Source organism: Coregonus lavaretus (genome assembly GCF_964263955.1).
Source record: "Coregonus lavaretus genome assembly, chromosome: 26".
NCBI lineage: Eukaryota > Metazoa > Chordata > Actinopteri > Salmoniformes > Salmonidae > Coregonus > Coregonus lavaretus.
In genome coordinates this window covers 22866489-22874937 of record NC_140013.1, presented here as the reverse complement: position 1 = coordinate 22874937, position 8449 = coordinate 22866489, and positions in this window count along the sequence as shown.

The window sequence follows — 8449 nt, the reverse complement described above, 5'->3', positions numbered from 1 at the left end:
ACCTGCTCCCCTCTCCAGGCCAACCCCTCATCCTGGGTTACCCATGGCTCCGCCGGCACAACCCTCAGCTCGACTGGGTGACCGGGGTGATCAGGGAGTGGGGAGAGGACTGCCACCGAACCTGCCTGCTTGCTGCCGCACTACCCCCTCGGCCAGTACCTACTAACTCCGCTCCTGACCTCTCCAATGTCCCAGAATGCTACCATGGTCTCAGAGAGGTGTTTAACAAAGCAAGAGCCACATCTCTGCCCCCTCACCGACCGTACGACTGTGCCATCGACCTCCTCCCTGGAACAGCTCCTCCAAAGGGTCGTCTTTATTCGTTGTCTGCTCCTGAAAGAAAGTCCATGGAGGACTACATCAATGGCTCTCTGTCCGCAGGATTAATCCGTTCATCTTCATCTCCTGCTGGTGCTGGCTTCTTCTTTGTGGGGAAGAAGGACGGATCTCTTCGCCCCTGCATCGACTACAGGGGACTCAACGACATCACAGTGAAAAACCGTTACCCTCTGCCTCTGCTCACCTCTGCTTTTGAGTTGCTCCAGGGAGCCACTGTTTTTACCAAGTTGGATCTCAGAAACGCTTACCACCTAGTGCGGATCCGGGAGGGAGATGAATGGAAAACCGCATTCAATACACCAACAGGCCACTACGAGTATCTGGTTATGCCTTTTGGCCTCACCAATGCTCCTGCTGTGTTCCAGGCTCTAGTGAATGATGTACTGCGGGACATGTTAAACAAGTTTGTCTTCGTTTACCTGGATGACATCTTAATCTACTCCAGAAACCTGTCGGAACACACCCGCCATGTCCAGCAAGTCCTTCATCGTCTTCTGGAGAATTCCCTCTACGCCAAGGCAGAGAAATGTGAGTTTCACGTCAAGACAGTGGCCTTCCTGGGGTACATAGTGGCAGAGGGAAGTATCCAAATGGATCCTGCCAAAGTATCAGCAGTCACTTCATGGCCAGTTCCGGAGAACAGAAAGAAGCTGCAACAGTTTCTGGGGTTTGCTAACTTCTATAGGAAGTTTATCCGGAACTACAGTACCGTTGCTGCCCCTCTCACTGCTCTAACCAGCACCAAGCAACCCTTCACCTGGACCCCAGCAGCCGACAAAGCCTTCAGTACCCTCAAGGTGAGGTTCACCTCCGCTCCCATCCTCCAGATGCCTGATGTGGACCGGCAATTCATTGTGGAGGTGGACGCCTCGGATGTGGGAGTTGGTGCTGTGATTTCTCAGTGGGCTGCGGAGGATAGGAAGCTCCATCCCTGTGCCTTTTTCTCACGTCGGTTGTCCCCCTCTGAGTGCAATTACGACATAGGGAACCGTGAGCTGCTGGCTGTGAAGCTTGCCTTGGAGGAGTGGCGTCACTGGCTGGAGGGGTCCACCATTCCATTTCTCGTTTGGACCGATCATAAGAACTTGGAGTACATCCGCACGGCCAAACGGTTGAACTCCAGGCAGTCCCGCTGGGCCCTGTTCTTCACCAGGTTTAATTTCACTCTGTCATACCGGCCTGGATCACGCAACACCAAGCCAGACGCCCTCTCCCGTCAATTCCAGAAGGATGACACCCCCTCCAAGGACCCTGTGTCGATTCTGCCAAGTCCCTGCATCGTTGCAGCTCTGACCTGGGCTGTTGAGGAACAGGTGCTGGAGGCTCTCCGTAACCAGCCAGGTCCCAGCACTTGCCCAGCTGACCGCCTTTTTGTCCCCGAAGACCTGAGGTCCCAGGTCGTTCAGTGGGGACATGACTCCCGCCTAGCTTGTCACCCTGGCTCCACCCGCACTTACAACCTGCTCGCCCAGAGGTTCTGGTGGCCCTCTCTGAGGAAGGATGTACGGGAATTCGTCCAAGCCTGCCCCATCTGCAACCAACACAAGTCGTCCTGCCAGCCCCCAGCCGGATTGCTGCAGCCCCTGCCTGTGCCCAGACGTCCCTGGTCTCACATCGCCCTTGACTTTGTCACGGGGCTGCCCCCTTCAAGTGGCATGACCGTCATTCTCACCATCGTTGACCGTTTCAGCAAGATGGCACACTTCATTCCCCTCCCCAAGCTCCCAACCGCCAAGGAGACCGCCCAGGTGGTCCTGGAACACGTCTTCCGGATCCACGGGCTGCCAAAGGATGTAGTTTCTGACCGTGGTCCACAATTCTCCTCCGCTTTTTGGAAGGAGTTCTGTCACCTGCTGGGAGCCACAGTCAGTCTGACTTCCGGATTCCATCCCCAATCCAATGGGCAGTCAGAGCGGGCTAATCAGGAGCTCGAGAAGGCACTGCGATGCATGACTTCACGCAACCCCCACTCCTGGTCGCAGCAATTGACATGGGTGGAGTACGCACACAATTCTCTGACCTGCTCTGCCATCGGTATGTCCCCTTTCCAATGTGTTTATGGATACCAGCCTCCTCTATTTGCCAGCCAGGAAGAGGAGGTTACTTGCCCATCTGCACTTGCTTTTGCCCGTCGATGTCGCCGCACCTGGTCACAAGCCCGAGCCACACTCCTCAGATCCGTTGCCAGCTACACTACCGGGGCCAACCGTCGGAGAATTCCTGCTCCCACCTACCATGTTGGTCAAAGGGTGTGGTTGTCATCGAAGAACCTGCCACTCAGGGTGGAGTCGCAGAAGCTGGCACCTCGGTTCATTGGCCCATTCCCTATCATAAGAGTGATTAGCCCAACTGCTGTCCGGCTCCAACTGCCTAATTCCCTGAGGGTGCACCCCACTTTCCATGTGTCTAAGATTAAGCCCATCCATGAGAGTCCGCTGGTCCCTGCTGCGCCTGGTCCTCCTCCTCCACGGCTCGTCGATGGTGGTCTGGTTTACACCGTCCGCCGCCTGCTTCGGTCCAGACGGAGGGGTAGGGGTCTCCAGTACCTCATTGACTGGGAGGGCTATGGACCTGAGGAAAGGACCTGGGTGCCAGCTAGTCGGATTGTGGATAGGACTCTCATCACCGCTTTCCACCAACGGCATCCTGATCAACCTGCAATCCGTAGGGGCCGCCCCAGAGGGGTCCCTAACCGTCCGGCCCGCTCGGCTTCCTGTCCTGTGCCTGATCCTGTCTCGGGACCTGTCCCATCTCCCGACCACGGCCCTCCGGCTTCCTCCGAGGATGAGGACGTTCACTCGGACCGTTCGGAGGAGTTCTAGCCCTCCTCCGGCTCCCCTCCTCCCGCCCGGCGTGGTGTTGCTCTTGGGACTTCTGGGGCCGTCCCTTGGGGGGGGGGTTCTGTCATGGGCCTCTCACTCCACCGGGTTACCACCTTAATTTTCTTCCACTCTGCTCACCACTCTCTCTACTCAGCCTAACTAGCTCCACCTGTCCCTGCTCTGCTCTGCTCTAATTACTCTGCCAGCTGCGCTGCATTACCCACTACCTCTCCCAGTATTTAAGGCCCTGTCTTTCAGCTCTCCGGTGTCAGATCGTCTGCAAAGCTCACACCCGGAACCTGTTTGCTCGCGCTTCTGGCTCACCCTGGTTTTGTGACCCCGGACCTGCCTGTTTTTTGGATACTCTTCTGCCTCAGGAGATCCAGACCTGCTTCTGCCATTACGACTCCTGACTACTCTTCAATCCCGGTAACTCTGACCAGCCTTCTGCCTTGCTACTACGTATTTTGGATTTCCCTTGAACTGTACTGCTGCCTGGTTTCATTCCGCCCTGTTGTGTCTGTGTCTCCCCCCCCCAGGACTTCTGGACCACCCACCACCGGCTTCATAGGACGCATCGCTGCCACTGGGGGGGGCACAGACCCAGCGCATTGGACGGGATCCCTGTTACCCCTGGAGCCTTCATTCACTCCCTACTTCCCTTTTCCCTTAAGTTTAATAAACTTTCTGGTGTGACGCAATTGTGGTCCTCTGGTCGTCTGTCTGAACCGTGACAGTTTCTTTTCGTTATAGTTCCTTGCCACCTCGTCCAGGTGGGCTTTCACCCTCTCCTTATTCTTCCTCACTTCTTCCTTACTCTCTGCTTTTCTAGCTCTGAGCAGTTCTTTTACTTTGTTCTTCTCCAACAAGTCTCTTTCTTTCCTCTCCTTTTTCTCCTGCTTTGCCCTGGCTCTCTGGGCGCGTTTAGTTTCCATCTGAAAGAGAAAGTCCATACATGTTGGTCAGTGATCTGAAATATTATTATTACTCCTTCTCTAGCATGCAGTCAACTTAATCTGTTGAATCTGATAGTATAACCATTGGGAGGTGACTTATGACCTCCCTGAACTGTGACTGGTTAAATGGAGTACTGTGCCTGCTCTTGCTCTCTGAACCTCAGGACAGTCTGCATCTGGTACAGCTTTATGTACGCCTCCTTCATCCTCTCCACCACATCCCTCTTCTCTATTGCCCATCTCTCTTTCTCCCTTTGCATTTTCTCAATTTCACTACTCTTTCTCTCCCGCTCCTCTGTAATCTTCCAGTTCTCCTTCTCCATCTCTCTCTTTTCCATCTCCCATCCCTTCTTCTCTTGTCCATTCAGGCACAGAATCCTCATCATTTCTCTTTCCAGAGCCTCTATCGCTCTCTCCTTCTCTCTCAGCTCAATTATCCACTCCTCTGCTGCCTGCGTGCTCCTCCTCTTAATCTCCTCCTTCATCCATCTTTACCCCCGTTGATCCAAGAGGCTTCGTAGGCCAGCCTTGGCCTTGGCCCATCTCCCCCTGTCCTCCTTCCAGGCTACTAGGGTCTGATTCCTCTCCTGGTCTGCTTTGGCCAAAGCTGTCTCCAAACCATTTCTTATGAGGTTCCATCCATTCCTCTCTCTCACCCTCTCCTTCCCCACCCTTTCATTCTCAGCTAACAGTCTCTTCTTGTTCTCCACTGTCACCTTCCATAACTTGGCCAAGGACATCTTCACCATTGTTTGTTTGTCGGTCGCTGCGCTTTCTCTCTGTTTGTCCATCACCTCTCGCTGCCTTTCATTCTCAGCTAACAGCCTCGTGTTCTCCACGGTCAACTTCCCTATCTTGGCCAAGTGCAGTATGTTCTGCACCTTCAGCTTTGCCATCTTGAGCTCCATATTTTTTCTGTCTGACACTGCACTTTCTCTCTGTTTCTCAAACAACTCTCTCTCCAGCTTCCATTGGTAGCAGTTTACCTCAATAGAAGCCTCAGTCTCCCTTATCTGTCTCAGCAACTCTTCAATTAGCCTTTCTCTTTCTTGCTCTGGTTCCACCCTCACCTTGTTGACTTCCTCCAACACCTCTCTCTGCAGCTTCCACCGGTAGTGGTCTACCTTGTTACAAGTCTCAATCTCCTTTCTCATTCTCAGCAGCCCCTCCATTTCTCTTTGTCTTTCTATCTCTCGTTCCCCCCTCATCTTGTTGCCTTTCTCCATCTCCTCACTTTCAGTCATCTCTTTCTCCATCTCAATGACTTCTCTCTGCATCAATATGTATGGAGAAACATGTATTCCTTATTTTGTTTATTTTGTGTGAATCTTTTCCATGTCATTTTCTTAAAACTGTCTGGCCATGCCAGTTTTCCAACTTCAGTTACCTTCAGGCTAACTGGTATAATTTATTAAATGGTAATAAGTAGGCCTACCTTCACTGATTTCCTTAGAAGTCAAACACTTTTACACATTATTATGTTCTAACTCACCTCTCCTCCGCGATTTCTGTCCACTTATGAACATTTAAAAAGATATACACTTGAGTAGTTATGGTGTGGTGAATGGATATGCTGGTTGTTTTCTTTGGTTTGGAACTTGTTGTAGCCAAGTTCTAATTCCAAATTATATGGTCGTAGCCTAGCTTTAATTGTTGAGTCATAATGAGATTGGAATGTTGGCTTGAATTCTGTATTATGGACAAAAATCTCAGAATTCTGAAGATTTTATAATTATATTTAAAAATTGTTTGTCATACATTCTATATACAACATTCTAGCCCTTGGATGCTCTCTCAGAGTTATAAGTCTTATATTCTCAGCCCAAAAGAAATGTGGTCTATTTCAAAAATATTCAAAATATTGATTACTTTGTAAGTATTGGTTGTCATGGTGCCGTGAGGAAGCCTAGGCAGAGAGCTCTGTTAATATGTGACCGACCGCCTTGATTCGGTCTTATGTAGCAACATTTGAAATTGTGTTTTTACATTGGATAAAAGTAGAGACTCAGAGCTAGAACATTGTATATCATACACTGCAGTTGAGGAACAATGGGGAAGTCATTGTGCTTTGAAAGTTGATAAACTTGTAACCCCAACTTCTGAGAAAATGGCCCTTGAATGTTTTGGTACACCTACTGGAGAGCTCTTCTTTGTCTACACCCATTCAGCATCGTTCACACCCTCTTAAGCCTTAGCCCCACCCATCTCTTTAAAGATTCACATGTGAGGCCATGTAGTAAACACATGCTATATCAAATAAAATCTAAGTTTATTTGTCACATGCACAGGTAACAGAAGGTGTAAACGGTACAGTGATAGTACTTGCATACTTGCATAGTAGCAATATCAAAAACAGAAAGTGTCCAGATACAATTATTTGATAAATATTTTGTCATTATTAGATGACGCTTACCCGACACACTTGTCTAAATTGATGGATCATGTGAAGGAAATGCTATAACCACCCCTCATCCACATCTAGCTAAATTGATGGGTGACTATTGTCTTGACATGTACACAATCGATGGCCGTAATCACCCCCAGACACTACCCTGCAAATTTGATGGGTCATGTAATAATCCAGCCGAAGTAGAGTCTTTTGTTTAGACATGTAGCTAGCTAGCTAGCTAAACAATTAACCGGCATAACCCCAACTCATACTACTACCAATACAAACATTGTCATAGCTGTAGTATGAATCTGCAGGTAGCTAAAGCTAACACACTAGGTTCAATGTTAACTAGCTAATATTAGGCTGGAACTAGCAATGCAAATGGATTTCACATTCAAATAATACAGTGAGGGAAAAAAGTATTTGATCCCCTGCTGATTTTGTACGTTTGCCCACTGACAAAGAAATGATCAGTCTATAATTTTAATGGTAGGTTTATTTGAACAGTGAGAGACAGAATAACAACAAAAAAATCCAGAAAAGCACATGTCAAAAATGTTATAAATTGATTTGCATTTTAATGAGGGAAATAAGTATTTGACCCCCTCTCAATCAGAAAGATTTCTGGCTCCCAGGTGTCTTTTATACAGGTAACGAGCTGAGATTAGGAGCACACTCTTAAAGGGAGTGCTCCTAATCTCAGCTTGTTACCTGTATAAAAGACACCTGTCCACAGAAGCAATCAATCAATCAGATTCCAAACTCTCCACCATGGCCAAGACCAAAGAGCTCTCCAAGGATGTCAGGGACAAGATTGTAGACCTACACAAGGCTGGAATGGGCTACAAGACCATCGCCAAGCAGCTTGGTGAGAAGGTGACAACAGTTGGTGCGATTATTCGCAAATGGAAGAAACACAAAATAACTGTCAATCTCCCTCTGCCTGGGGCTCCATGTAAGATCTTACCTCGTGGAGTTGCAATGATCATGAGAACGGTGAGGAATCAGCCCAGAACTACACGGCAGGATCTTGTCAATGATCTCAAGGCAGCTGGGACCATAGTCACCAAGAAAACATTTGGTAACACACCACGCCGTGAAGGACTGAAATCCGGCAGTGCAGGAGAGGAGAGAGAGAAGAGGGGGCAGGAGAGTGGGCCAGAGAGGGATGGAGGAGAGGGGCCAGGAGAGTGGGCCAGAGAGGGATGGAGGAGAGGGAGCAGGAGAGTGGGCCAGAAAGAGATGGAGGAGTGGGAGCAGGAGAGGTGGCCAGAGAGGTGTCCAGAGAGGGATGGATGAGAGGGGGCAGGAGAGTGGGCCAGAGAGGGATGGAGGAGAGGGGGCAGGAGAATAGGCCAGAGAGGGATGGAAGAGAGGGATGGAGGAGTGGGAGCAGGAGAGGTGGCCAGAGAGGGATGGAGGAGAGGGGCCAGGAGAGTGGGCCAGAGAGGGATGGAGGAGAGGGGGCAGGAGAGTGTGCCGGAGAGGGATGGAGGAGTGGGAGCAGGAGAGGTGGCCAGAGAGGTGGCCAGAGACGGATGGAGGAGAGGGGGCAGGAGACAGCCACTGATGGGGGATGAGGGGGTAAGAGCAGTGTTGCTCATCGGAGGCGTGTACCACTGACACATACACACACACACCAGAGGAGGCTGGTAGGAGGAGCTATAGGAGGATGGGCATATTGGAATGGCTGGAATGGAATAAATGGAACGGTATCAAACACATCAAACATATGGAAACTCTTCCATTTATTCCATTCCAGCCATTACAATGAGCCTGTCCTCCTATACCTCCTCCCACCAGCCTCCTCTGACACACACGTATACATAAACACACTAGGCATTCATGCACCTAAGGGTATTCTGTTGATGCCTCTCTCTCTCTCTCTCTCTCTCGTTGCATCCAATGGCAGTGTACGCGATAAGCTAATGCAAGGAGCT